The sequence below is a fragment of the Schistocerca cancellata genome, unplaced genomic scaffold, assembly GCF_023864275.1.
Source record: "Schistocerca cancellata isolate TAMUIC-IGC-003103 unplaced genomic scaffold, iqSchCanc2.1 HiC_scaffold_164, whole genome shotgun sequence".
In the NCBI taxonomy this organism is placed as follows: domain Eukaryota; kingdom Metazoa; phylum Arthropoda; class Insecta; order Orthoptera; family Acrididae; genus Schistocerca; species Schistocerca cancellata.
The window spans coordinates 308-24663 of record NW_026046203.1 but is presented as its reverse complement, the minus strand read 5'-3'; the positions used below and the strand labels follow the sequence as shown (position 1 = coordinate 24663).

Genomic DNA, 24356 nt, shown 5'->3' with positions numbered 1-24356 from the left:
GTTTTAAACGGTAGCAGTTGCATGTGTCGAGAGAACACCGCGCTAACGGCAGTCGTGGCCGAGTGGTTAAGGCGTCTGACTCGAAATCAGATTCCCTCTGGGAGCGTAGGTTCGAATCCTACCGGCTGCGTGCGATTTTGCGTAAAGAGGAGCAAACGTTTTCGCACACATGTGACATGCGTGGGCGAATGCGGGTGCAACCAGTGATGCCATTCTCAACAAGACGAAAATTTCCGTTTTAAGAATACTGAGTTTTCGCGACGACAGCTACTTACTGTGCCTTTCGGTTCACCTCGCACTGACGCTGGGACTGCAGAAAGCCGTCGCTGAGATGGTGAGTACACAGATGTGCTCGAAAGTGTTGGACAGAGCGGACATTTCATTTTCTTTTTATGAATCGCAATTTCAATCATTCGAGTGCGGCAAAAGCAGTGGTGCAGCGTTTTTTTTTTCTTTTCTTAAGATCTCGCAGCTGCTTGGAGGTATGTCCATCGTTTTAAGACGACAGAAAACTAGCGTCAGCGGTGCGTCAGTGGGAAGTCGGTGAAGTCGCCATTGGAGCCATAAGTCAGTGGGAAATTAGTACACTTTCGTAACGGCTAATGGAAACCCTACAGCAAAGAGTGAGGCCACGCCGTTTTCTGCCATCAGATTGCTTCTAAAGATGGCGGCTTCACTTGTCGGGAGTCGCTTCCGCCACCGGCAGTCGTGGCCGAGTGGTTAAGGCGTCTGACTTGAAATCAGATTCCCTCTGGGAGCGTAGGTTCGAGTCCTGCCGACTGCGAAAATTTTCTCGCTCTCAAAAGGCGGACGTTGAGCTGCATCCTAGCAGTTGCGTCACTACTAAACACGTGGGTCACCAGCAATGTGCAGTGTTATTTGATCGAGGGCGCAGCGTTACAGTCGCCCCCAGAAGCCGCAGCTCATCTCCTAGTCTCACAGCCGTCCACCAGGTGTTAGTACAAGTGTCGCCTCACTGGGCAGTGCAGATGTGTCCATTTTAGCTTGCAGACGATGACGTGTAGCAATTTATGAGCTAACGCAAGTCGAATGTTTTACCGTGTGTATCTGCTAGATACTGCCTCTCATATGGTGGAGAGGCTCACTCCTTCTTGTGTCTCGTTCTCTGCACACGAGTTGCCCCTGGCATCGATATAGCACGTGTTTTCTAGCGTCAGCGTGGCGTCACGTCAAGTCAGCGAATTCAATATCACACGAATCGAGTCGACATGTTTGCTTGTTACGATGACGGAAGCTGAAGAAATGTGTGTGGAACTTCACTGCATCGGCTGCTCGCCCTTCAGCGTCCCTATGTCTTATCAGACGAAGGTGACTGTGAAATTGGCAACGAGGCACAAATTAACGAACACATGCAAATGGCAACCTTCGACGTCAGCCGAAATAGCTCAGTTGGGAGAGCGTTAGACTGAAGATCTAAAGGTCCCTGGTTCGATCCCGGGTTTCGGCAGGTATTCGTTTTCATGCGACGCCAATGGAATTACTCTGCGTTTGTGATAATGCAACTACCGCTGACAACAAAACTGACCCTCTCCTGTAGCTGTTCTGGTTGTCTATTGCATGCCATAAGAGGAACTTACTAGACAACTAACTCCCTTAGAAGCAAAAGAATTAAAAATATCCTACCGACTGCATTCCCTTTTCTGTGTCAGGTGGTGAAGAACATCTTCAACGGAACCGTGAAATGAGCGAAAGCGTGGGAAACATTGCATTCGAAATGCTTGTGAATTTTCCAATTGCCCAGTGAGTGTCGACAAAACACGTAAATTCTCTGCTCCAACGTATGAGACGTAACAACTGGTACAATTTGTTGTTGCATCGTGTGTCAGCAGTCTTCGATAGTGTGTTACGGGCTTAGCGCGATAAGTTTGTAGACAGCATTTGGGCGACGTTTTATTAGTAACGGCCCCATGCAGCGATTGAACAACAGTAAAGGACATGAGTCAATGTATAGTTGTGCATCGTGGGAGGTTTTGCAGCCTTGTGTGAGCCCGGATAGCTCAGTCGGTAGAGCATTAGGCTTTTAACCTAAGGGTCCAGGGTTCAAGTCCCTGTCCGGGCGGAAATTTTAATACTTTGGTAGCGATTCGTCTGGTAGCGGTGGAAACGCTACGGAAAATAATGCAGCTACGCCGTTTTCTGACACCACAGTGTTTTAAACGGTAGCAGTTGCATGTGTCGAGAGAACACCGCGCTAACGGCAGTCGTGGCCGAGTGGTTAAGGCGTCTGACTCGAAATCAGATTCCCTCTGGGAGCGTAGGTTCGAATCCTACCGGCTGCGTGCGATTTTGCGTAAAGAGGAGCAAACGTTTTCGCACACATGTGACATGCGTGGGCGAATGCGGGTGCAACCAGTGATGCCATTCTCAACAAGACGAAAATTTCCGTTTTAAGAATACTGAGTTTTCGCGACGACAGCTACTTACTGTGCCTTTCGGTTCACCTCGCACTGACGCTGGGACTGCAGAAAGCCGTCGCTGAGATGGTGAGTACACAGATGTGCTCGAAAGTGTTGGACAGAGCGGACATTTCATTTTCTTTTTATGAATCGCAATTTCAATCATTCGAGTGCGGCAAAAGCAGTGGTGCAGCGTTTTTTTTTTCTTTTCTTAAGATCTCGCAGCTGCTTGGAGGTATGTCCATCGTTTTAAGACGACAGAAAACTAGCGTCAGCGGTGCGTCAGTGGGAAGTCGGTGAAGTCGCCATTGGAGCCATAAGTCAGTGGGAAATTAGTACACTTTCGTAACGGCTAATGGAAACCCTACAGCAAAGAGTGAGGCCACGCCGTTTTCTGCCATCAGATTGCTTCTAAAGATGGCGGCTTCACTTGTCGGGAGTCGCTTCCGCCACCGGCAGTCGTGGCCGAGTGGTTAAGGCGTCTGACTTGAAATCAGATTCCCTCTGGGAGCGTAGGTTCGAGTCCTGCCGACTGCGAAAATTTTCTCGCTCTCAAAAGGCGGACGTTGCTAGGATGCACCTAGCAGTTGCGTCACTACTAAACACGTGGGTCACCAGCAATGTGCAGTGTTATTTGATCGAGGGCGCAGCGTTACAGTCGCCCCCAGAAGCCGCAGCTCATCTCCTAGTCTCACAGCCGTCCACCAGGTGTTAGTACAAGTGTCGCCTCACTGGGCAGTGCAGATGTGTCCATTTTAGCTTGCAGACGATGACGTGTAGCAATTTATGAGCTAACGCAAGTCGAATGTTTTACCGTGTGTATCTGCTAGATACTGCCTCTCATATGGTGGAGAGGCTCACTCCTTCTTGTGTCTCGTTCTCTGCACACGAGTTGCCCCTGGCATCGATATAGCACGTGTTTTCTAGCGTCAGCGTGGCGTCACGTCAAGTCAGCGAATTCAATATCACACGAATCGAGTCGACATGTTTGCTTGTTACGATGACGGAAGCTGAAGAAATGTGTGTGGAACTTCACTGCATCGGCTGCTCGCCCTTCAGCGTCCCTATGTCTTATCAGACGAAGGTGACTGTGAAATTGGCAACGAGGCACAAATTAACGAACACATGCAAATGGCAACCTTCGACGTCAGCCGAAATAGCTCAGTTGGGAGAGCGTTAGACTGAAGATCTAAAGGTCCCTGGTTCGATCCCGGGTTTCGGCAGGTATTCGTTTTCATGCGACGCCAATGGAATTACTCTGCGTTTGTGATAATGCAACTACCGCTGACAACAAAACTGACCCTCTCCTGTAGCTGTTCTGGTTGTCTATTGCATGCCATAAGAGGAACTTACTAGACAACTAACTCCCTTAGAAGCAAAAGAATTAAAAATATCCTACCGACTGCATTCCCTTTTCTGTGTCAGGTGGTGAAGAACATCTTCAACGGAACCGTGAAATGAGCGAAAGCGTGGGAAACATTGCATTCGAAATGCTTGTGAATTTTCCAATTGCCCAGTGAGTGTCGACAAAACACGTAAATTCTCTGCTCCAACGTATGAGACGTAACAACTGGTACAATTTGTTGTTGCATCGTGTGTCAGCAGTCTTCGATAGTGTGTTACGGGCTTAGCGCGATAAGTTTGTAGACAGCATTTGGGCGACGTTTTATTAGTAACGGCCCCATGCAGCGATTGAACAACAGTAAAGGACATGAGTCAATGTATAGTTGTGCATCGTGGGAGGTTTTGCAGCCTTGTGTGAGCCCGGATAGCTCAGTCGGTAGAGCATTAGGCTTTTAACCTAAGGGTCCAGGGTTCAAGTCCCTGTCCGGGCGGAAATTTTAATACTTTGGTAGCGATTCGTCTGGTAGCGGTGGAAACGCTACGGAAAATAATGCAGCTACGCCGTTTTCTGACACCACAGTGTTTTAAACGGTAGCAGTTGCATGTGTCGAGAGAACACCGCGCTAACGGCAGTCGTGGCCGAGTGGTTAAGGCGTCTGACTCGAAATCAGATTCCCTCTGGGAGCGTAGGTTCGAATCCTACCGGCTGCGTGCGATTTTGCGTAAAGAGGAGCAAACGTTTTCGCACACATGTGACATGCGTGGGCGAATGCGGGTGCAACCAGTGATGCCATTCTCAACAAGACGAAAATTTCCGTTTTAAGAATACTGAGTTTTCGCGACGACAGCTACTTACTGTGCCTTTCGGTTCACCTCGCACTGACGCTGGGACTGCAGAAAGCCGTCGCTGAGATGGTGAGTACACAGATGTGCTCGAAAGTGTTGGACAGAGCGGACATTTCATTTTCTTTTTATGAATCGCAATTTCAATCATTCGAGTGCGGCAAAAGCAGTGGTGCAGCGTTTTTTTTTTCTTTTCTTAAGATCTCGCAGCTGCTTGGAGGTATGTCCATCGTTTTAAGACGACAGAAAACTAGCGTCAGCGGTGCGTCAGTGGGAAGTCGGTGAAGTCGCCATTGGAGCCATAAGTCAGTGGGAAATTAGTACACTTTCGTAACGGCTAATGGAAACCCTACAGCAAAGAGTGAGGCCACGCCGTTTTCTGCCATCAGATTGCTTCTAAAGATGGCGGCTTCACTTGTCGGGAGTCGCTTCCGCCACCGGCAGTCGTGGCCGAGTGGTTAAGGCGTCTGACTTGAAATCAGATTCCCTCTGGGAGCGTAGGTTCGAGTCCTGCCGACTGCGAAAATTTTCTCGCTCTCAAAAGGCGGCCGTTGAGCTGCATCCTAGCAGTTGCGTCACTACTAAACACGTGGGTCACCAGCAATGTGCAGTGTTATTTGATCGAGGGCGCAGCGTTACAGTCGCCCCCAGAAGCCGCAGCTCATCTCCTAGTCTCACAGCCGTCCACCAGGTGTTAGTACAAGTGTCGCCTCACTGGGCAGTGCAGATGTGTCCATTTTAGCTTGCAGACGATGACGTGTAGCAATTTATGAGCTAACGCAAGTCGAATGTTTTACCGTGTGTATCTGCTAGATACTGCCTCTCATATGGTGGAGAGGCTCACTCCTTCTTGTGTCTCGTTCTCTGCACACGAGTTGCCCCTGGCATCGATATAGCACGTGTTTTCTAGCGTCAGCGTGGCGTCACGTCAAGTCAGCGAATTCAATATCACACGAATCGAGTCGACATGTTTGCTTGTTACGATGACGGAAGCTGAAGAAATGTGTGTGGAACTTCACTGCATCGGCTGCTCGCCCTTCAGCGTCCCTATGTCTTATCAGACGAAGGTGACTGTGAAATTGGCAACGAGGCACAAATTAACGAACACATGCAAATGGCAACCTTCGACGTCAGCCGAAATAGCTCAGTTGGGAGAGCGTTAGACTGAAGATCTAAAGGTCCCTGGTTCGATCCCGGGTTTCGGCAGGTATTCGTTTTCATGCGACGCCAATGGAATTACTCTGCGTTTGTGATAATGCAACTACCGCTGACAACAAAACTGACCCTCTCCTGTAGCTGTTCTGGTTGTCTATTGCATGCCATAAGAGGAACTTACTAGACAACTAACTCCCTTAGAAGCAAAAGAATTAAAAATATCCTACCGACTGCATTCCCTTTTCTGTGTCAGGTGGTGAAGAACATCTTCAACGGAACCGTGAAATGAGCGAAAGCGTGGGAAACATTGCATTCGAAATGCTTGTGAATTTTCCAATTGCCCAGTGAGTGTCGACAAAACACGTAAATTCTCTGCTCCAACGTATGAGACGTAACAACTGGTACAATTTGTTGTTGCATCGTGTGTCAGCAGTCTTCGATAGTGTGTTACGGGCTTAGCGCGATAAGTTTGTAGACAGCATTTGGGCGACGTTTTATTAGTAACGGCCCCATGCAGCGATTGAACAACAGTAAAGGACATGAGTCAATGTATAGTTGTGCATCGTGGGAGGTTTTGCAGCCTTGTGTGAGCCCGGATAGCTCAGTCGGTAGAGCATTAGGCTTTTAACCTAAGGGTCCAGGGTTCAAGTCCCTGTCCGGGCGGAAATTTTAATACTTTGGTAGCGATTCGTCTGGTAGCGGTGGAAACGCTACGGAAAATAATGCAGCTACGCCGTTTTCTGACACCACAGTGTTTTAAACGGTAGCAGTTGCATGTGTCGAGAGAACACCGCGCTAACGGCAGTCGTGGCCGAGTGGTTAAGGCGTCTGACTCGAAATCAGATTCCCTCTGGGAGCGTAGGTTCGAATCCTACCGGCTGCGTGCGATTTTGCGTAAAGAGGAGCAAACGTTTTCGCACACATGTGACATGCGTGGGCGAATGCGGGTGCAACCAGTGATGCCATTCTCAACAAGACGAAAATTTCCGTTTTAAGAATACTGAGTTTTCGCGACGACAGCTACTTACTGTGCCTTTCGGTTCACCTCGCACTGACGCTGGGACTGCAGAAAGCCGTCGCTGAGATGGTGAGTACACAGATGTGCTCGAAAGTGTTGGACAGAGCGGACATTTCATTTTCTTTTTATGAATCGCAATTTCAATCATTCGAGTGCGGCAAAAGCAGTGGTGCAGCGTTTTTTTTTTCTTTTCTTAAGATCTCGCAGCTGCTTGGAGGTATGTCCATCGTTTTAAGACGACAGAAAACTAGCGTCAGCGGTGCGTCAGTGGGAAGTCGGTGAAGTCGCCATTGGAGCCATAAGTCAGTGGGAAATTAGTACACTTTCGTAACGGCTAATGGAAACCCTACAGCAAAGAGTGAGGCCACGCCGTTTTCTGCCATCAGATTGCTTCTAAAGATGGCGGCTTCACTTGTCGGGAGTCGCTTCCGCCACCGGCAGTCGTGGCCGAGTGGTTAAGGCGTCTGACTTGAAATCAGATTCCCTCTGGGAGCGTAGGTTCGAGTCCTGCCGACTGCGAAAATTTTCTCGCTCTCAAAAGGCGGACGTTGCTAGGATGCACCTAGCAGTTGCGTCACTACTAAACACGTGGGTCACCAGCAATGTGCAGTGTTATTTGATCGAGGGCGCAGCGTTACAGTCGCCCCCAGAAGCCGCAGCTCATCTCCTAGTCTCACAGCCGTCCACCAGGTGTTAGTACAAGTGTCGCCTCACTGGGCAGTGCAGATGTGTCCATTTTAGCTTGCAGACGATGACGTGTAGCAATTTATGAGCTAACGCAAGTCGAATGTTTTACCGTGTGTATCTGCTAGATACTGCCTCTCATATGGTGGAGAGGCTCACTCCTTCTTGTGTCTCGTTCTCTGCACACGAGTTGCCCCTGGCATCGATATAGCACGTGTTTTCTAGCGTCAGCGTGGCGTCACGTCAAGTCAGCGAATTCAATATCACACGAATCGAGTCGACATGTTTGCTTGTTACGATGACGGAAGCTGAAGAAATGTGTGTGGAACTTCACTGCATCGGCTGCTCGCCCTTCAGCGTCCCTATGTCTTATCAGACGAAGGTGACTGTGAAATTGGCAACGAGGCACAAATTAACGAACACATGCAAATGGCAACCTTCGACGTCAGCCGAAATAGCTCAGTTGGGAGAGCGTTAGACTGAAGATCTAAAGGTCCCTGGTTCGATCCCGGGTTTCGGCAGGTATTCGTTTTCATGCGACGCCAATGGAATTACTCTGCGTTTGTGATAATGCAACTACCGCTGACAACAAAACTGACCCTCTCCTGTAGCTGTTCTGGTTGTCTATTGCATGCCATAAGAGGAACTTACTAGACAACTAACTCCCTTAGAAGCAAAAGAATTAAAAATATCCTACCGACTGCATTCCCTTTTCTGTGTCAGGTGGTGAAGAACATCTTCAACGGAACCGTGAAATGAGCGAAAGCGTGGGAAACATTGCATTCGAAATGCTTGTGAATTTTCCAATTGCCCAGTGAGTGTCGACAAAACACGTAAATTCTCTGCTCCAACGTATGAGACGTAACAACTGGTACAATTTGTTGTTGCATCGTGTGTCAGCAGTCTTCGATAGTGTGTTACGGGCTTAGCGCGATAAGTTTGTAGACAGCATTTGGGCGACGTTTTATTAGTAACGGCCCCATGCAGCGATTGAACAACAGTAAAGGACATGAGTCAATGTATAGTTGTGCATCGTGGGAGGTTTTGCAGCCTTGTGTGAGCCCGGATAGCTCAGTCGGTAGAGCATTAGGCTTTTAACCTAAGGGTCCAGGGTTCAAGTCCCTGTCCGGGCGGAAATTTTAATACTTTGGTAGCGATTCGTCTGGTAGCGGTGGAAACGCTACGGAAAATAATGCAGCTACGCCGTTTTCTGACACCACAGTGTTTTAAACGGTAGCAGTTGCATGTGTCGAGAGAACACCGCGCTAACGGCAGTCGTGGCCGAGTGGTTAAGGCGTCTGACTCGAAATCAGATTCCCTCTGGGAGCGTAGGTTCGAATCCTACCGGCTGCGTGCGATTTTGCGTAAAGAGGAGCAAACGTTTTCGCACACATGTGACATGCGTGGGCGAATGCGGGTGCAACCAGTGATGCCATTCTCAACAAGACGAAAATTTCCGTTTTAAGAATACTGAGTTTTCGCGACGACAGCTACTTACTGTGCCTTTCGGTTCACCTCGCACTGACGCTGGGACTGCAGAAAGCCGTCGCTGAGATGGTGAGTACACAGATGTGCTCGAAAGTGTTGGACAGAGCGGACATTTCATTTTCTTTTTATGAATCGCAATTTCAATCATTCGAGTGCGGCAAAAGCAGTGGTGCAGCGTTTTTTTTTTCTTTTCTTAAGATCTCGCAGCTGCTTGGAGGTATGTCCATCGTTTTAAGACGACAGAAAACTAGCGTCAGCGGTGCGTCAGTGGGAAGTCGGTGAAGTCGCCATTGGAGCCATAAGTCAGTGGGAAATTAGTACACTTTCGTAACGGCTAATGGAAACCCTACAGCAAAGAGTGAGGCCACGCCGTTTTCTGCCATCAGATTGCTTCTAAAGATGGCGGCTTCACTTGTCGGGAGTCGCTTCCGCCACCGGCAGTCGTGGCCGAGTGGTTAAGGCGTCTGACTTGAAATCAGATTCCCTCTGGGAGCGTAGGTTCGAGTCCTGCCGACTGCGAAAATTTTCTCGCTCTCAAAAGGCGGACGTTGCTAGGATGCACCTAGCAGTTGCGTCACTACTAAACACGTGGGTCACCAGCAATGTGCAGTGTTATTTGATCGAGGGCGCAGCGTTACAGTCGCCCCCAGAAGCCGCAGCTCATCTCCTAGTCTCACAGCCGTCCACCAGGTGTTAGTACAAGTGTCGCCTCACTGGGCAGTGCAGATGTGTCCATTTTAGCTTGCAGACGATGACGTGTAGCAATTTATGAGCTAACGCAAGTCGAATGTTTTACCGTGTGTATCTGCTAGATACTGCCTCTCATATGGTGGAGAGGCTCACTCCTTCTTGTGTCTCGTTCTCTGCACACGAGTTGCCCCTGGCATCGATATAGCACGTGTTTTCTAGCGTCAGCGTGGCGTCACGTCAAGTCAGCGAATTCAATATCACACGAATCGAGTCGACATGTTTGCTTGTTACGATGACGGAAGCTGAAGAAATGTGTGTGGAACTTCACTGCATCGGCTGCTCGCCCTTCAGCGTCCCTATGTCTTATCAGACGAAGGTGACTGTGAAATTGGCAACGAGGCACAAATTAACGAACACATGCAAATGGCAACCTTCGACGTCAGCCGAAATAGCTCAGTTGGGAGAGCGTTAGACTGAAGATCTAAAGGTCCCTGGTTCGATCCTGGGTTTCGGCAGGTATTCGTTTTCATGCGACGCCAATGGAATTACTCTGCGTTTGTGATAATGCAACTACCGCTGACAACAAAACTGACCCTCTCCTGTAGCTGTTCTGGTTGTCTATTGCATGCCATAAGAGGAACTTACTAGACAACTAACTCCCTTAGAAGCAAAAGAATTAAAAATATCCTACCGACTGCATTCCCTTTTCTGTGTCAGGTGGTGAAGAACATCTTCAACGGAACCGTGAAATGAGCGAAAGCGTGGGAAACATTGCATTCGAAATGCTTGTGAATTTTCCAATTGCCCAGTGAGTGTCGACAAAACACGTAAATTCTCTGCTCCAACGTATGAGACGTAACAACTGGTACAATTTGTTGTTGCATCGTGTGTCAGCAGTCTTCGATAGTGTGTTACGGGCTTAGCGCGATAAGTTTGTAGACAGCATTTGGGCGACGTTTTATTAGTAACGGCCCCATGCAGCGATTGAACAACAGTAAAGGACATGAGTCAATGTATAGTTGTGCATCGTGGGAGGTTTTGCAGCCTTGTGTGAGCCCGGATAGCTCAGTCGGTAGAGCATTAGGCTTTTAACCTAAGGGTCCAGGGTTCAAGTCCCTGTCCGGGCGGAAATTTTAATACTTTGGTAGCGATTCGTCTGGTAGCGGTGGAAACGCTACGGAAAATAATGCAGCTACGCCGTTTTCTGACACCACAGTGTTTTAAACGGTAGCAGTTGCATGTGTCGAGAGAACACCGCGCTAACGGCAGTCGTGGCCGAGTGGTTAAGGCGTCTGACTCGAAATCAGATTCCCTCTGGGAGCGTAGGTTCGAATCCTACCGGCTGCGTGCGATTTTGCGTAAAGAGGAGCAAACGTTTTCGCACACATGTGACATGCGTGGGCGAATGCGGGTGCAACCAGTGATGCCATTCTCAACAAGACGAAAATTTCCGTTTTAAGAATACTGAGTTTTCGCGACGACAGCTACTTACTGTGCCTTTCGGTTCACCTCGCACTGACGCTGGGACTGCAGAAAGCCGTCGCTGAGATGGTGAGTACACAGATGTGCTCGAAAGTGTTGGACAGAGCGGACATTTCATTTTCTTTTTATGAATCGCAATTTCAATCATTCGAGTGCGGCAAAAGCAGTGGTGCAGCGTTTTTTTTTTCTTTTCTTAAGATCTCGCAGCTGCTTGGAGGTATGTCCATCGTTTTAAGACGACAGAAAACTAGCGTCAGCGGTGCGTCAGTGGGAAGTCGGTGAAGTCGCCATTGGAGCCATAAGTCAGTGGGAAATTAGTACACTTTCGTAACGGCTAATGGAAACCCTACAGCAAAGAGTGAGGCCACGCCGTTTTCTGCCATCAGATTGCTTCTAAAGATGGCGGCTTCACTTGTCGGGAGTCGCTTCCACCACCGGCAGTCGTGGCCGAGTGGTTAAGGCGTCTGACTTGAAATCAGATTCCCTCTGGGAGCGTAGGTTCGAGTCCTGCCGACTGCGAAAATTTTCTCGCTCTCAAAAGGCGGACGTTGCTAGGATGCACCTAGCAGTTGCGTCACTACTAAACACGTGGGTCACCAGCAATGTGCAGTGTTATTTGATCGAGGGCGCAGCGTTACAGTCGCCCCCAGAAGCCGCAGCTCATCTCCTAGTCTCACAGCCGTCCACCAGGTGTTAGTACAAGTGTCGCCTCACTGGGCAGTGCAGATGTGTCCATTTTAGCTTGCAGACGATGACGTGTAGCAATTTATGAGCTAACGCAAGTCGAATGTTTTACCGTGTGTATCTGCTAGATACTGCCTCTCATATGGTGGAGAGGCTCACTCCTTCTTGTGTCTCGTTCTCTGCACACGAGTTGCCCCTGGCATCGATATAGCACGTGTTTTCTAGCGTCAGCGTGGCGTCACGTCAAGTCAGCGAATTCAATATCACACGAATCGAGTCGACATGTTTGCTTGTTACGATGACGGAAGCTGAAGAAATGTGTGTGGAACTTCACTGCATCGGCTGCTCGCCCTTCAGCGTCCCTATGTCTTATCAGACGAAGGTGACTGTGAAATTGGCAACGAGGCACAAATTAACGAACACATGCAAATGGCAACCTTCGACGTCAGCCGAAATAGCTCAGTTGGGAGAGCGTTAGACTGAAGATCTAAAGGTCCCTGGTTCGATCCTGGGTTTCGGCAGGTATTCGTTTTCATGCGACGCCAATGGAATTACTCTGCGTTTGTGATAATGCAACTACCGCTGACAACAAAACTGACCCTCTCCTGTAGCTGTTCTGGTTGTCTATTGCATGCCATAAGAGGAACTTACTAGACAACTAACTCCCTTAGAAGCAAAAGAATTAAAAATATCCTACCGACTGCATTCCCTTTTCTGTGTCAGGTGGTGAAGAACATCTTCAACGGAACCGTGAAATGAGCGAAAGCGTGGGAAACATTGCATTCGAAATGCTTGTGAATTTTCCAATTGCCCAGTGAGTGTCGACAAAACACGTAAATTCTCTGCTCCAACGTATGAGACGTAACAACTGGTACAATTTGTTGTTGCATCGTGTGTCAGCAGTCTTCGATAGTGTGTTACGGGCTTAGCGCGATAAGTTTGTAGACAGCATTTGGGCGACGTTTTATTAGTAACGGCCCCATGCAGCGATTGAACAACAGTAAAGGACATGAGTCAATGTATAGTTGTGCATCGTGGGAGGTTTTGCAGCCTTGTGTGAGCCCGGATAGCTCAGTCGGTAGAGCATTAGGCTTTTAACCTAAGGGTCCAGGGTTCAAGTCCCTGTCCGGGCGGAAATTTTAATACTTTGGTAGCGATTCGTCTGGTAGCGGTGGAAACGCTACGGAAAATAATGCAGCTACGCCGTTTTCTGACACCACAGTGTTTTAAACGGTAGCAGTTGCATGTGTCGAGAGAACACCGCGCTAACGGCAGTCGTGGCCGAGTGGTTAAGGCGTCTGACTCGAAATCAGATTCCCTCTGGGAGCGTAGGTTCGAATCCTACCGGCTGCGTGCGATTTTGCGTAAAGAGGAGCAAACGTTTTCGCACACATGTGACATGCGTGGGCGAATGCGGGTGCAACCAGTGATGCCATTCTCAACAAGACGAAAATTTCCGTTTTAAGAATACTGAGTTTTCGCGACGACAGCTACTTACTGTGCCTTTCGGTTCACCTCGCACTGACGCTGGGACTGCAGAAAGCCGTCGCTGAGATGGTGAGTACACAGATGTGCTCGAAAGTGTTGGACAGAGCGGACATTTCATTTTCTTTTTATGAATCGCAATTTCAATCATTCGAGTGCGGCAAAAGCAGTGGTGCAGCGTTTTTTTTTTCTTTTCTTAAGATCTCGCAGCTGCTTGGAGGTATGTCCATCGTTTTAAGACGACAGAAAACTAGCGTCAGCGGTGCGTCAGTGGGAAGTCGGTGAAGTCGCCATTGGAGCCATAAGTCAGTGGGAAATTAGTACACTTTCGTAACGGCTAATGGAAACCCTACAGCAAAGAGTGAGGCCACGCCGTTTTCTGCCATCAGATTGCTTCTAAAGATGGCGGCTTCACTTGTCGGGAGTCGCTTCCGCCACCGGCAGTCGTGGCCGAGTGGTTAAGGCGTCTGACTTGAAATCAGATTCCCTCTGGGAGCGTAGGTTCGAGTCCTGCCGACTGCGAAAATTTTCTCGCTCTCAAAAGGCGGACGTTGCTAGGATGCACCTAGCAGTTGCGTCACTACTAAACACGTGGGTCACCAGCAATGTGCAGTGTTATTTGATCGAGGGCGCAGCGTTACAGTCGCCCCCAGAAGCCGCAGCTCATCTCCTAGTCTCACAGCCGTCCACCAGGTGTTAGTACAAGTGTCGCCTCACTGGGCAGTGCAGATGTGTCCATTTTAGCTTGCAGACGATGACGTGTAGCAATTTATGAGCTAACGCAAGTCGAATGTTTTACCGTGTGTATCTGCTAGATACTGCCTCTCATATGGTGGAGAGGCTCACTCCTTCTTGTGTCTCGTTCTCTGCACACGAGTTGCCCCTGGCATCGATATAGCACGTGTTTTCTAGCGTCAGCGTGGCGTCACGTCAAGTCAGCGAATTCAATATCACACGAATCGAGTCGACATGTTTGCTTGTTACGATGACGGAAGCTGAAGAAATGTGTGTGGAACTTCACTGCATCGGCTGCTCGCCCTTCAGCGTCCCTATGTCTTATCAGACGAAGGTGACTGTGAAATTGGCAACGAGGCACAAATTAACGAACACATGCAAATGGCAACCTTCGACGTCAGCCGAAATAGCTCAGTTGGGAGAGCGTTAGACTGAAGATCTAAAGGTCCCTGGTTCGATCCTGGGTTTCGGCAGGTATTCGTTTTCATGCGACGCCAATGGAATTACTCTGCGTTTGTGATAATGCAACTACCGCTGACAACAAAACTGACCCTCTCCTGTAGCTGTTCTGGTTGTCTATTGCATGCCATAAGAGGAACTTACTAGACAACTAACTCCCTTAGAAGCAAAAGAATTAAAAATATCCTACCGACTGCATTCCCTTTTCTGTGTCAGGTGGTGAAGAACATCTTCAACGGAACCGTGAAATGAGCGAAAGCGTGGGAAACATTGCATTCGAAATGCTTGTGAATTTTCCAATTGCCCAGTGAGTGTCGACAAAACACGTAAATTCTCTGCTCCAACGTATGAGACGTAACAACTGGTACAATTTGTTGTTGCATCGTGTGTCAGCAGTCTTCGATAGTGTGTTACGGGCTTAGCGCGATAAGTTTGTAGACAGCATTTGGGCGACGTTTTATTAGTAACGGCCCCATGCAGCGATTGAACAACAGTAAAGGACATGAGTCAATGTATAGTTGTGCATCGTGGGAGGTTTTGCAGCCTTGTGTGAGCCCGGATAGCTCAGTCGGTAGAGCATTAGGCTTTTAACCTAAGGGTCCAGGGTTCAAGTCCCTGTCCGGGCGGAAATTTTAATACTTTGGTAGCGATTCGTCTGGTAGCGGTGGAAACGCTACGGAAAATAATGCAGCTACGCCGTTTTCTGACACCACAGTGTTTTAAACGGTAGCAGTTGCATGTGTCGAGAGAACACCGCGCTAACGGCAGTCGTGGCCGAGTGGTTAAGGCGTCTGACTCGAAATCAGATTCCCTCTGGGAGCGTAGGTTCGAATCCTACCGGCTGCGTGCGATTTTGCGTAAAGAGGAGCAAACGTTTTCGCACACATGTGACATGCGTGGGCGAATGCGGGTGCAACCAGTGATGCCATTCTCAACAAGACGAAAATTTCCGTTTTAAGAATACTGAGTTTTCGCGACGACAGCTACTTACTGTGCCTTTCGGTTCACCTCGCACTGACGCTGGGACTGCAGAAAGCCGTCGCTGAGATGGTGAGTACACAGATGTGCTCGAAAGTGTTGGACAGAGCGGACATTTCATTTTCTTTTTATGAATCGCAATTTCAATCATTCGAGTGCGGCAAAAGCAGTGGTGCAGCGTTTTTTTTTTCTTTTCTTAAGATCTCGCAGCTGCTTGGAGGTATGTCCATCGTTTTAAGACGACAGAAAACTAGCGTCAGCGGTGCGTCAGTGGGAAGTCGGTGAAGTCGCCATTGGAGCCATAAGTCAGTGGGAAATTAGTACACTTTCGTAACGGCTAATGGAAACCCTACAGCAAAGAGTGAGGCCACGCCGTTTTCTGCCATCAGATTGCTTCTAAAGATGGCGGCTTCACTTGTCGGGAGTCGCTTCCGCCACCGGCAGTCGTGGCCGAGTGGTTAAGGCGTCTGACTTGAAATCAGATTCCCTCTGGGAGCGTAGGTTCGAGTCCTGCCGACTGCGAAAATTTTCTCGCTCTCAAAAGGCGGACGTTGCTAGGATGCACCTAGCAGTTGCGTCACTACTAAACACGTGGGTCACCAGCAATGTGCAGTGTTATTTGATCGAGGGCGCAGCGTTACAGTCGCCCCCAGAAGCCGCAGCTCATCTCCTAGTCTCACAGCCGTCCACCAGGTGTTAGTACAAGTGTCGCCTCACTGGGCAGTGCAGATGTGTCCATTTTAGCTTGCAGACGATGACGTGTAGCAATTTATGAGCTAACGCAAGTCGAATGTTTTACCGTGTGTATCTGCTAGATACTGCCTCTCATATGGTGGAGAGGCTCACTCCTTCTTGTGTCTCGTTCTCTGCACACGAGTTGCCCCTGGCATCGATATAGCACGTGTTTTCTAGCGTCAGCGTGGCGTCACGTCAAGTCAGCGAATTCAATATCACACGAATCGAGTCGACATGTTTGCTTGTTACGATGACGGAAGCTGAAGAAATGTGTGTGGAACTTCACTGCATCGGCTGCTCGCCCTTCAGCGTCCCTATGTCTTATCAGACGAAGGTGACTGTGAAATTGGCAACGAGGCACAAATTAACGAACACATGCAAATGGCAACCTTCGACGTCAGCCGAAATAGCTCAGTTGGGAGAGCGTTAGACTGAAGATCTAAAGGTCCCTGGTTCGATCCCGGGTTTCGGCAGGTATTCGTTTTCATGCGACGCCAATGGAATTACTCTGCGTTTGTGATAATGCAACTACCGCTGACAACAAAACTGACCCTCTCCTGTAGCTGTTCTGGTTGTCTATTGCATGCCATAAGAGGAACTTACTAGACAACTAACTCCCTTAGAAGCAAAAGAATTAAAAATATCCTACCGACTGCATTCCCTTTTCTGTGTCAGGTGGTGAAGAACATCTTCAACGGAACCGTGAAATGAGCGAAAGCGTGGGAAACATTGCATTCGAAATGCTTGTGAATTTTCCAATTGCCCAGTGAGTGTCGACAAAACACGTAAATTCTCTGCTCCAACGTATGAGACGTAACAACTGGTACAATTTGTTGTTGCATCGTGTGTCAGCAGTCTTCGATAGTGTGTTACGGGCTTAGCGCGATAAGTTTGTAGACAGCATTTGGGCGACGTTTTATTAGTAACGGCCCCATGCAGCGATTGAACAACAGTAAAGGACATGAGTCAATGTATAGTTGTGCATCGTGGGAGGTTTTGCAGCCTTGTGTGAGCCCGGATAGCTCAGTCGGTAGAGCATTAGGCTTTTAACCTAAGGGTCCAGGGTTCAAGTCCCTGTCCGGGCGGAAATTTTAATACTTTGGTAGCGATTCGTCTGGTAGCGGTGGAAACGCTACGGAAAATAATGCAGCTACGCCGTTTTCTGACACCACAGTGTTTTAAACGGTAGCAGTTGCATGTGTCGAGAGAACACCGCGCTAACGGCAGTCGTGGCCGAGTGGTTAAGGCGTCTGACTCGAAATCAGATTCCCTCTGGGAGCGTAGGTTCGAATCCTACCGGCTGCGTGCGATTTTGCGTAAAGAGGAGCAAACGTTTTCGCACACATGTGACATGCGTGGGCGAATGCGGGTGCAACCAGTGATGCCATTCTCAACAAGACGAAAATTTCCGTTTTAAGAATACTGAGTTTTCGCGACGACAGCTACTTACTGTGCCTTTCGGTTCACCTCGCACTGACGCTGGGACTGCAGAAAGCCGTCGCTGAGATGGTGAGTACACAGATGTGCTCGAAAGTGTTGGACAGAGCGGACATTTCATTTTCTTTTTATGAATCGCAATTTCAATCATTCGAGTGCGGCAAAAGCAGTGGTGCAGCGTTTTTTTTTTCTTTTCTTAAGATCTCGCAGCTGCTTGGAGGTATGTCCATCGTTTTAAGACGACAGAAAACTAGCGTCAGCGGTGCGTCAGTGGGAAGTCGGTGAAGTCGCCATTGGAGCCATAAGTCAGTGGGAAATTAGTACACTTTCGTAACGGCTAATGGAAACCCTACAGCAAAGAGTGAGGCCACGCCGTTTTCTGCCATCAGATTGCTTCTAAAGATGGCGGCTTCACTTGTCGGGAGTCGCTTCCGCCACCGGCAGTCGTGGCCGAGTGGTTAAGGCGTCTGACTTGAAATCAGATTCCCTCTGGGAGCGTAGGTTCGAGTCCTGCCGACTGCGAAAATTTTCTCGCTCTCAAAAGGCGGACGTTGCTAGGATGCACCTAGCAGTTGCGTCACTACTAAACACGTGGGTCACCAGCAATGTGCAGTGTTATTTGATCGAGGGCGCAGCGTTACAGTCGCCCCCAGAAGCCGCAGCTCATCTCCTAGTCTCACAGCCGTCCACCAGGTGTTAGTACAAGTGTCGCCTCACTGGGCAGTGCAGATGTGTCCATTTTAGCTTGCAGACGATGACGTGTAGCAATTTATGAGCTAACGCAAGTCGAATGTTTTACCGTGTGTATCTGCTAGATACTGCCTCTCATATGGTGGAGAGGCTCACTCCTTCTTGTGTCTCGTTCTCTGCACACGAGTTGCCCCTGGCATCGATATAGCACGTGTTTTCTAGCGTCAGCGTGGCGTCACGTCAAGTCAGCGAATTCAATATCACACGAATCGAGTCGACATGTTTGCTTGTTACGATGACGGAAGCTGAAGAAATGTGTGTGGAACTTCACTGCATCGGCTGCTCGCCCTTCAGCGTCCCTATGTCTTATCAGACGAAGGTGACTGTGAAATTGGCAACGAGGCACAAATTAACGAACACATGCAAATGGCAACCTTCGACGTCAGCCGAAATAGCTCAGTTGGGAGAGCGTTAGACTGAAGATCTAAAGGTCCCTGGTTCGATCCTGGGTTTCGGCAGGTATTCGTTTTCATGCGACGCCAATGGAATTACTCTGCGTTTGTGATAATGCAACTACCGCTGACAACAAAACTGACCCTCTCCTGTAGCTGTTCTGGTTGTCTATTGCATGCCATAAGAGGAACTTACTAGACAACTAACTCCCTTAGAAGCAAAAGAATTAAAAATATCCTACCGACTGCATTCCCTTTTCTGTGTCAGGTGGTGAAGAACATCTTCAACGGAACCGTGAAATGAGCGAAAGCGTGGGAAACATTGCATTCGAAATGCTTGTGAATTTTCCAATTGCCCAGTGAGTGTCGACAAAACACGTAAATTCTCTGCTCCAACGTATGAGACGTAACAACTGGTACAATTTGTTGTTGCATCGTGTGTCAGCAGTCTTCGATAGTGTGTTACGGGCTTAGCGCGATAAGTTTGTAGACAGCATTTGGGCGACGTTTTATTAGTAACGGCCCCATGCAGCGATTGAACAACAGTAAAGGACATGAGTCAATGTATAGTTGTGCATCGTGGGAGGTTTTGCAGCCTTGTGTGAGCCCGGATAGCTCAGTCGGTAGAGCATTAGGCTTTTAACCTAAGGGTCCAGGGTTCAAGTCCCTGTCCGGGCGGAAATTTTAATACTTTGGTAGCGATTCGTCTGGTAGCGGTGGAAACGCTACGGAAAATAATGCAGCTACGCCGTTTTCTGACACCACAGTGTTTTAAACGGTAGCAGTTGCATGTGTCGAGAGAACACCGCGCTAACGGCAGTCGTGGCCGAGTGGTTAAGGCGTCTGACTCGAAATCAGATTCCCTCTGGGAGCGTAGGTTCGAATCCTACCGGCTGCGTGCGATTTTGCGTAAAGAGGAGCAAACGTTTTCGCACACATGTGACATGCGTGGGCGAATGCGGGTGCAACCAGTGATGCCATTCTCAACAAGACGAAAATTTCCGTTTTAAGAATACTGAGTTTTCGCGACGACAGCTACTTACTGTGCCTTTCGGTTCACCTCGCACTGACGCTGGGACTGCAGAAAGCCGTCGCTGAGATGGTGAGTACACAGATGTGCTCGAAAGTGTTGGACAGAGCGGACATTTCATTTTCTTTTTATGAATCGCAATTTCAATCATTCGAGTGCGGCAAAAGCAGTGGTGCAGCGTTTTTTTTTTCTTTTCTTAAGATCTCGCAGCTGCTTGGAGGTATGTCCATCGTTTTAAGACGACAGAAAACTAGCGTCAGCGGTGCGTCAGTGGGAAGTCGGTGAAGTCGCCATTGGAGCCATAAGTCAGTGGGAAATTAGTACACTTTCGTAACGGCTAATGGAAACCCTACAGCAAAGAGTGAGGCCACGCCGTTTTCTGCCATCAGATTGCTTCTAAAGATGGCGGCTTCACTTGTCGGGAGTCGCTTCCGCCACCGGCAGTCGTGGCCGAGTGGTTAAGGCGTCTGACTTGAAATCAGATTCCCTCTGGGAGCGTAGGTTCGAGTCCTGCCGACTGCGAAAATTTTCTCGCTCTCAAAAGGCGGACGTTGCTAGGATGCACCTAGCAGTTGCGTCACTACTAAACACGTGGGTCACCAGCAATGTGCAGTGTTATTTGATCGAGGGCGCAGCGTTACAGTCGCCCCCAGAAGCCGCAGCTCATCTCCTAGTCTCACAGCCGTCCACCAGGTGTTAGTACAAGTGTCGCCTCACTGGGCAGTGCAGATGTGTCCATTTTAGCTTGCAGACGATGACGTGTAGCAATTTATGAGCTAACGCAAGTCGAATGTTTTACCGTGTGTATCTGCTAGATACTGCCTCTCATATGGTGGAGAGGCTCACTCCTTCTTGTGTCTCGTTCTCTGCACACGAGTTGCCCCTGGCATCGATATAGCACGTGTTTTCTAGCGTCAGCGTGGCGTCACGTCAAGTCAGCGAATTCAATATCACACGAATCGAGTCGACATGTTTGCTTGTTACGATGACGGAAGCTGAAGAAATGTGTGTGGAACTTCACTGCATCGGCTGCTCGCCCTTCAGCGTCCCTATGTCTTATCAGACGAAGGTGACTGTGAAATTGGCAACGAGGCACAAATTAACGAACACATGCAAATGGCAACCTTCGACGTCAGCCGAAATAGCTCAGTTGGGAGAGCGTTAGACTGAAGATCTAAAGGTCCCTGGTTCGATCCCGGGTTTCGGCAGGTATTCGTTTTCATGCGACGCCAATGGAATTACTCTGCGTTTGTGATAATGCAACTACCGCTGACAACAAAACTGACCCTCTCCTGTAGCTGTTCTGGTTGTCTATTGCATGCCATAAGAGGAACTTACTAGACAACTAACTCCCTTAGAAGCAAAAGAATTAAAAATATCCTACCGACTGCATTCCCTTTTCTGTGTCAGGTGGTGAAGAACATCTTCAACGGAACCGTGAAATGAGCGAAAGCGTGGGAAACATTGCATTCGAAATGCTTGTGAATTTTCCAATTGCCCAGTGAGTGTCGACAAAACACGTAAATTCTCTGCTCCAACGTATGAGACGTAACAACTGGTACAATTTGTTGTTGCATCGTGTGTCAGCAGTCTTCGATAGTGTGTTACGGGCTTAGCGCGATAAGTTTGTAGACAGCATTTGGGCGACGTTTTATTAGTAACGGCCCCATGCAGCGATTGAACAACAGTAAAGGACATGAGTCAATGTATAGTTGTGCATCGTGGGAGGTTTTGCAGCCTTGTGTGAGCCCGGATAGCTCAGTCGGTAGAGCATTAGGCTTTTAACCTAAGGGTCCAGGGTTCAAGTCCCTGTCCGGGCGGAAATTTTAATACTTTGGTAGCGATTCGTCTGGTAGCGGTGGAAACGCTACGGAAAATAATGCAGCTACGCCGTTTTCTGACACCACAGTGTTTTAAACGGTAGCAGTTGCATGTGTCGAGAGAACACCGCGCTAACGGCAGTCGTGGCCGAGTGGTTAAGGCGTCTGACTCGAAATCAGATTCCCTCTGGGAGCGTAGGTTCGAATCCTACCGGCTGCGTGCGATTTTGCGTAAAGAGGAGCAAACGTTTTCGCACACATGTGACATGCGTGGGCGAATGCGGGTGCAACCAGTGATGCCATTCTCAACAAGACGAAAATTTCCGTTTTAAGAATACTGAGTTTTCGCGACGACAGCTACTTACTGTGCCTTTCGGTTCACCTCGCACTGACGCTGGGACTGCAGAAAGCCGTCGCTGAGATGGTGAGTACACAGATGTGCTCGAAAGTGTTGGACAGAGCGGACATTTCATTTTCTTTTTATGAATCGCAATTTCAATCATTCGAGTGCGGCAAAAGCAGTGGTGCAGCGTTTTTTTTTTTCTTTTCTTAAGATCTCGCAGCTGCTTGGAGGTATGTCCATCGTTTTAAGACGACAGAAAACTAGCGTCAGCGGTGCGTCAGTGGGAAGTCGGTGAAGTCGCCATTGGAGCCATAAGTCAGTGGGAAATTAGTACACTTTCGTAACGGCTAATGGAAACCCTACAGCAAAGAGTGAGGCCACGCCGTTTTCTGCCATCAGATTGCTTCTAAAGATGGCGGCTTCACTTGTCGGGAGTCGCTTCCGCCACCGGCAGTCGTGGCCGAGTGGTTAAGGCGTCTGACTTGAAATCAGATTCCCTCTGGGAGCGTAGGTTCGAGTCCTGCCGACTGCGAAAATTTTCTCGCTCTCAAAAGGCGGACGTTGCTAGGATGCACCTAGCAGTTGCGTCACTACTAAACACGTGGGTCACCAGCAATGTGCAGTGTTATTTGATCGAGGGCGCAGCGTTACAGTCGCCCCCAGAAGCCGCAGCTCATCTCCTAGTCTCACAGCCGTCCACCAGGTGTTAGTACAAGTGTCGCCTCACTGGGCAGTGCAGATGTGTCCATTTTAGCTTGCAGACGATGACGTGTAGCAATTTATGAGCTAACGCAAGTCGAATGTTTTACCGTGTGTATCTGCTAGATACTGCCTCTCATATGGTGGAGAGGCTCACTCCTTCTTGTGTCTCGTTCTCTGCACACGAGTTGCCCCTGGCATCGATATAGCACGTGTTTTCTAGCGTCAGCGTGGCGTCACGTCAAGTCAGCGAATTCAATATCACACGAATCGAGTCGACATGTTTGCTTGTTACGATGACGGAAGCTGAAGAAATGTGTGTGGAACTTCACTGCATCGGCTGCTCGCCCTTCAGCGTCCCTATGTCTTATCAGACGAAGGTGACTGTGAAATTGGCAACGAGGCACAAATTAACGAACACATGCAAATGGCAACCTTCGACGTCAGCCGAAATAGCTCAGTTGGGAGAGCGTTAGACTGAAGATCTAAAGGTCCCTGGTTCGATCCCGGGTTTCGGCAGGTATTCGTTTTCATGCGACGCCAATGGAATTACTCTGCGTTTGTGATAATGCAACTACCGCTGACAACAAAACTGACCCTCTCCTGTAGCTGTTCTGGTTGTCTATTGCATGCCATAAGAGGAACTTACTAGACAACTAACTCCCTTAGAAGCAAAAGAATTAAAAATATCCTACCGACTGCATTCCCTTTTCTGTGTCAGGTGGTGAAGAACATCTTCAACGGAACCGTGAAATGAGCGAAAGCGTGGGAAACATTGCATTCGAAATGCTTGTGAATTTTCCAATTGCCCAGTGAGTGTCGACAAAACACGTAAATTCTCTGCTCCAACGTATGAGACGTAACAACTGGTACAATTTGTTGTTGCATCGTGTGTCAGCAGTCTTCGATAGTGTGTTACGGGCTTAGCGCGATAAGTTTGTAGACAGCATTTGGGCGACGTTTTATTAGTAACGGCCCCATGCAGCGATTGAACAACAGTAAAGGACATGAGTCAATGTATAGTTGTGCATCGTGGGAGGTTTTGCAGCCTTGTGTGAGCCCGGATAGCTCAGTCGGTAGAGCATTAGGCTTTTAACCTAAGGGTCCAGGGTTCAAGTCCCTGTCCGGGCGGAAATTTTAATACTTTGGTAGCGATTCGTCTGGTAGCGGTGGAAACGCTACGGAAAATAATGCAGCTACGCCGTTTTCTGACACCACAGTGTTTTAAACGGTAGCAGTTGCATGTGTCGAGAGAACACCGCGCTAACGGCAGTCGTGGCCGAGTGGTTAAGGCGTCTGACTCGAAATCAGATTCCCTCTGGGAGCGTAGGTTCGAATCCTACCGGCTGCGTGCGATTTTGCGTAAAGAGGAGCAAACGTTTTCGCACACATGTGACATGCGTGGGCGAATGCGGGTGCAACCAGTGATGCCATTCTCAACAAGACGAAAATTTCCGTTTTAAGAATACTGAGTTTTCGCGACGACAGCTACTTACTGTGCCTTTCGGTTCACCTCGCACTGACGCTGGGACTGCAGAAAGCCGTCGCTGAGATGGTGAGTACACAGATGTGCTCGAAAGTGTTGGACAGAGCGGACATTTCATTTTCTTTTTATGAATCGCAATTTCAATCATTCGAGTGCGGCAAAAGCAGTGGTGCAGCGTTTTTTTTTTCTTTTCTTAAGATCT

General features: G+C 48.8%; 45 non-coding genes across 45 annotated transcripts; all 45 read left to right on the top strand.

Moving 5' to 3' along the window:
- Positions 1–48: 48 nt before the first annotated feature.
- Positions 49–130, top strand: Trnas-cga (transfer RNA serine (anticodon CGA)). The gene has a single exon. It is a non-coding gene; the product is annotated as a tRNA-Ser (tRNA).
- Positions 131–702: 572 nt separating this feature from the next.
- On the top strand, positions 703–784 carry Trnas-uga (transfer RNA serine (anticodon UGA)). Its single transcript has one exon. It is a non-coding gene; the product is annotated as a tRNA-Ser (tRNA).
- A 611-nt stretch (positions 785–1395) lies between these two features.
- Trnaf-gaa (transfer RNA phenylalanine (anticodon GAA)) lies at positions 1396–1468 on the top strand. The gene has a single exon. It is a non-coding gene; the product is annotated as a tRNA-Phe (tRNA).
- Positions 1469–2007: 539 nt separating this feature from the next.
- Trnak-uuu (transfer RNA lysine (anticodon UUU)) lies at positions 2008–2080 on the top strand. Its single transcript has one exon. It is a non-coding gene; the product is annotated as a tRNA-Lys (tRNA).
- A 138-nt stretch (positions 2081–2218) lies between these two features.
- Trnas-cga (transfer RNA serine (anticodon CGA)) lies at positions 2219–2300 on the top strand. The gene has a single exon. It is a non-coding gene; the product is annotated as a tRNA-Ser (tRNA).
- A 572-nt stretch (positions 2301–2872) lies between these two features.
- Positions 2873–2954, top strand: Trnas-uga (transfer RNA serine (anticodon UGA)). The gene has a single exon. It is a non-coding gene; the product is annotated as a tRNA-Ser (tRNA).
- Positions 2955–3567: 613 nt separating this feature from the next.
- Positions 3568–3640, top strand: Trnaf-gaa (transfer RNA phenylalanine (anticodon GAA)). The gene has a single exon. It is a non-coding gene; the product is annotated as a tRNA-Phe (tRNA).
- A 539-nt stretch (positions 3641–4179) lies between these two features.
- On the top strand, positions 4180–4252 carry Trnak-uuu (transfer RNA lysine (anticodon UUU)). The gene has a single exon. It is a non-coding gene; the product is annotated as a tRNA-Lys (tRNA).
- A 138-nt stretch (positions 4253–4390) lies between these two features.
- Positions 4391–4472, top strand: Trnas-cga (transfer RNA serine (anticodon CGA)). Its single transcript has one exon. It is a non-coding gene; the product is annotated as a tRNA-Ser (tRNA).
- A 572-nt stretch (positions 4473–5044) lies between these two features.
- On the top strand, positions 5045–5126 carry Trnas-uga (transfer RNA serine (anticodon UGA)). The gene has a single exon. It is a non-coding gene; the product is annotated as a tRNA-Ser (tRNA).
- Positions 5127–5737: 611 nt separating this feature from the next.
- Positions 5738–5810, top strand: Trnaf-gaa (transfer RNA phenylalanine (anticodon GAA)). Its single transcript has one exon. It is a non-coding gene; the product is annotated as a tRNA-Phe (tRNA).
- A 539-nt stretch (positions 5811–6349) lies between these two features.
- On the top strand, positions 6350–6422 carry Trnak-uuu (transfer RNA lysine (anticodon UUU)). The gene has a single exon. It is a non-coding gene; the product is annotated as a tRNA-Lys (tRNA).
- A 138-nt stretch (positions 6423–6560) lies between these two features.
- Trnas-cga (transfer RNA serine (anticodon CGA)) lies at positions 6561–6642 on the top strand. The gene has a single exon. It is a non-coding gene; the product is annotated as a tRNA-Ser (tRNA).
- A 572-nt stretch (positions 6643–7214) lies between these two features.
- Positions 7215–7296, top strand: Trnas-uga (transfer RNA serine (anticodon UGA)). The gene has a single exon. It is a non-coding gene; the product is annotated as a tRNA-Ser (tRNA).
- Positions 7297–7909: 613 nt separating this feature from the next.
- On the top strand, positions 7910–7982 carry Trnaf-gaa (transfer RNA phenylalanine (anticodon GAA)). Its single transcript has one exon. It is a non-coding gene; the product is annotated as a tRNA-Phe (tRNA).
- Positions 7983–8521: 539 nt separating this feature from the next.
- On the top strand, positions 8522–8594 carry Trnak-uuu (transfer RNA lysine (anticodon UUU)). The gene has a single exon. It is a non-coding gene; the product is annotated as a tRNA-Lys (tRNA).
- A 138-nt stretch (positions 8595–8732) lies between these two features.
- On the top strand, positions 8733–8814 carry Trnas-cga (transfer RNA serine (anticodon CGA)). The gene has a single exon. It is a non-coding gene; the product is annotated as a tRNA-Ser (tRNA).
- Positions 8815–9386: 572 nt separating this feature from the next.
- Trnas-uga (transfer RNA serine (anticodon UGA)) lies at positions 9387–9468 on the top strand. The gene has a single exon. It is a non-coding gene; the product is annotated as a tRNA-Ser (tRNA).
- A 613-nt stretch (positions 9469–10081) lies between these two features.
- Positions 10082–10154, top strand: Trnaf-gaa (transfer RNA phenylalanine (anticodon GAA)). The gene has a single exon. It is a non-coding gene; the product is annotated as a tRNA-Phe (tRNA).
- Positions 10155–10693: 539 nt separating this feature from the next.
- Positions 10694–10766, top strand: Trnak-uuu (transfer RNA lysine (anticodon UUU)). The gene has a single exon. It is a non-coding gene; the product is annotated as a tRNA-Lys (tRNA).
- Positions 10767–10904: 138 nt separating this feature from the next.
- On the top strand, positions 10905–10986 carry Trnas-cga (transfer RNA serine (anticodon CGA)). The gene has a single exon. It is a non-coding gene; the product is annotated as a tRNA-Ser (tRNA).
- A 572-nt stretch (positions 10987–11558) lies between these two features.
- On the top strand, positions 11559–11640 carry Trnas-uga (transfer RNA serine (anticodon UGA)). The gene has a single exon. It is a non-coding gene; the product is annotated as a tRNA-Ser (tRNA).
- Positions 11641–12253: 613 nt separating this feature from the next.
- On the top strand, positions 12254–12326 carry Trnaf-gaa (transfer RNA phenylalanine (anticodon GAA)). Its single transcript has one exon. It is a non-coding gene; the product is annotated as a tRNA-Phe (tRNA).
- A 539-nt stretch (positions 12327–12865) lies between these two features.
- Trnak-uuu (transfer RNA lysine (anticodon UUU)) lies at positions 12866–12938 on the top strand. The gene has a single exon. It is a non-coding gene; the product is annotated as a tRNA-Lys (tRNA).
- Positions 12939–13076: 138 nt separating this feature from the next.
- Positions 13077–13158, top strand: Trnas-cga (transfer RNA serine (anticodon CGA)). The gene has a single exon. It is a non-coding gene; the product is annotated as a tRNA-Ser (tRNA).
- A 572-nt stretch (positions 13159–13730) lies between these two features.
- Trnas-uga (transfer RNA serine (anticodon UGA)) lies at positions 13731–13812 on the top strand. The gene has a single exon. It is a non-coding gene; the product is annotated as a tRNA-Ser (tRNA).
- Positions 13813–14425: 613 nt separating this feature from the next.
- Trnaf-gaa (transfer RNA phenylalanine (anticodon GAA)) lies at positions 14426–14498 on the top strand. The gene has a single exon. It is a non-coding gene; the product is annotated as a tRNA-Phe (tRNA).
- A 539-nt stretch (positions 14499–15037) lies between these two features.
- Positions 15038–15110, top strand: Trnak-uuu (transfer RNA lysine (anticodon UUU)). Its single transcript has one exon. It is a non-coding gene; the product is annotated as a tRNA-Lys (tRNA).
- A 138-nt stretch (positions 15111–15248) lies between these two features.
- On the top strand, positions 15249–15330 carry Trnas-cga (transfer RNA serine (anticodon CGA)). The gene has a single exon. It is a non-coding gene; the product is annotated as a tRNA-Ser (tRNA).
- Positions 15331–15902: 572 nt separating this feature from the next.
- Trnas-uga (transfer RNA serine (anticodon UGA)) lies at positions 15903–15984 on the top strand. The gene has a single exon. It is a non-coding gene; the product is annotated as a tRNA-Ser (tRNA).
- Positions 15985–16597: 613 nt separating this feature from the next.
- On the top strand, positions 16598–16670 carry Trnaf-gaa (transfer RNA phenylalanine (anticodon GAA)). Its single transcript has one exon. It is a non-coding gene; the product is annotated as a tRNA-Phe (tRNA).
- Positions 16671–17209: 539 nt separating this feature from the next.
- Trnak-uuu (transfer RNA lysine (anticodon UUU)) lies at positions 17210–17282 on the top strand. The gene has a single exon. It is a non-coding gene; the product is annotated as a tRNA-Lys (tRNA).
- A 138-nt stretch (positions 17283–17420) lies between these two features.
- On the top strand, positions 17421–17502 carry Trnas-cga (transfer RNA serine (anticodon CGA)). Its single transcript has one exon. It is a non-coding gene; the product is annotated as a tRNA-Ser (tRNA).
- A 572-nt stretch (positions 17503–18074) lies between these two features.
- Positions 18075–18156, top strand: Trnas-uga (transfer RNA serine (anticodon UGA)). The gene has a single exon. It is a non-coding gene; the product is annotated as a tRNA-Ser (tRNA).
- A 613-nt stretch (positions 18157–18769) lies between these two features.
- Positions 18770–18842, top strand: Trnaf-gaa (transfer RNA phenylalanine (anticodon GAA)). The gene has a single exon. It is a non-coding gene; the product is annotated as a tRNA-Phe (tRNA).
- A 539-nt stretch (positions 18843–19381) lies between these two features.
- Positions 19382–19454, top strand: Trnak-uuu (transfer RNA lysine (anticodon UUU)). The gene has a single exon. It is a non-coding gene; the product is annotated as a tRNA-Lys (tRNA).
- Positions 19455–19592: 138 nt separating this feature from the next.
- Trnas-cga (transfer RNA serine (anticodon CGA)) lies at positions 19593–19674 on the top strand. Its single transcript has one exon. It is a non-coding gene; the product is annotated as a tRNA-Ser (tRNA).
- Positions 19675–20246: 572 nt separating this feature from the next.
- Trnas-uga (transfer RNA serine (anticodon UGA)) lies at positions 20247–20328 on the top strand. The gene has a single exon. It is a non-coding gene; the product is annotated as a tRNA-Ser (tRNA).
- Positions 20329–20941: 613 nt separating this feature from the next.
- On the top strand, positions 20942–21014 carry Trnaf-gaa (transfer RNA phenylalanine (anticodon GAA)). Its single transcript has one exon. It is a non-coding gene; the product is annotated as a tRNA-Phe (tRNA).
- A 539-nt stretch (positions 21015–21553) lies between these two features.
- On the top strand, positions 21554–21626 carry Trnak-uuu (transfer RNA lysine (anticodon UUU)). The gene has a single exon. It is a non-coding gene; the product is annotated as a tRNA-Lys (tRNA).
- Positions 21627–21764: 138 nt separating this feature from the next.
- Trnas-cga (transfer RNA serine (anticodon CGA)) lies at positions 21765–21846 on the top strand. Its single transcript has one exon. It is a non-coding gene; the product is annotated as a tRNA-Ser (tRNA).
- A 573-nt stretch (positions 21847–22419) lies between these two features.
- On the top strand, positions 22420–22501 carry Trnas-uga (transfer RNA serine (anticodon UGA)). The gene has a single exon. It is a non-coding gene; the product is annotated as a tRNA-Ser (tRNA).
- Positions 22502–23114: 613 nt separating this feature from the next.
- Positions 23115–23187, top strand: Trnaf-gaa (transfer RNA phenylalanine (anticodon GAA)). Its single transcript has one exon. It is a non-coding gene; the product is annotated as a tRNA-Phe (tRNA).
- A 539-nt stretch (positions 23188–23726) lies between these two features.
- Positions 23727–23799, top strand: Trnak-uuu (transfer RNA lysine (anticodon UUU)). Its single transcript has one exon. It is a non-coding gene; the product is annotated as a tRNA-Lys (tRNA).
- A 138-nt stretch (positions 23800–23937) lies between these two features.
- Positions 23938–24019, top strand: Trnas-cga (transfer RNA serine (anticodon CGA)). The gene has a single exon. It is a non-coding gene; the product is annotated as a tRNA-Ser (tRNA).
- The last annotated feature ends 337 nt before the right edge of the window (positions 24020–24356 follow it).